This window comes from Penaeus monodon, chromosome 21 (assembly GCF_015228065.2).
Source record: "Penaeus monodon isolate SGIC_2016 chromosome 21, NSTDA_Pmon_1, whole genome shotgun sequence".
NCBI lineage: Eukaryota > Metazoa > Arthropoda > Malacostraca > Decapoda > Penaeidae > Penaeus > Penaeus monodon.
In genome coordinates this window covers 13,401,341-13,402,207 of record NC_051406.1, presented here as the reverse complement: position 1 = coordinate 13,402,207, position 867 = coordinate 13,401,341, and positions in this window count along the sequence as shown.

Genomic DNA, 867 nt, shown 5'->3' with positions numbered 1-867 from the left:
TACTTCCATTTTTTTTTTCACGAAATAGAGCATATACAGGAATTTTGAAAATGTTTAGGAGTAAGACGAGTAAAAACACAAACAAATAAGCTTAAAATGAAACAACCATAATTATAACAACCACAACACTGAGACGGAAAGAGAAAAAAAGGCAGAGAAAACTAGAAAAATATATTTACATACACGCAAAAAAGCCACTATACTTACACACAATACTCACACACAATACCCAAAAAACGTACAGAAAACAAGAAATAATACGCACACACACGCAAACCAACCACTACACCTACACACAATACTCACACACAATACCCAAAAAACGTACAGAAAACTAGAAATAATACGTACACACACGCAAACCAACCACTACACCTACACACAATACTCGCACACAATACCCCGCGCGTGTGCCTCGTCCGTTTTCAAGAATAACTCTAAGGGAAATCCTTGTCTTCTACCGCACACCCAATGCCCCTCGCGAGCTGGAGGTGGGTAGTAGACTGTTCGTAAATATTTTCTTTTCTTTTTTTGTTTTCTGTACTTGAGTGTTTTATCTATTCTGTTCATTTTGTTTTCTTTGTTTATTTGGTTCGTTTTATTTGTGTTATTTTATTTATTTTATTGTTTTTTTATTTCATTATTCATTTTCTTTGATTTATTTCTTTATTTATTATCGTTTGTTTCTTGTTTCTTTCGTGTGTGGGTGTTGTGGGTGTGGGGGGGAGCTTGCTTTTTTTTCTGTTGATTTTGATTCTATCGTTTTCATTTCGTGTGTGTGTTTATCTTTATTCTGTTTCTTGTTTTTTTCGTCTGCTGTTTTTTTTTGACATTTCACTGTAGATTTGTTTATTTTTTGTAGGTAAA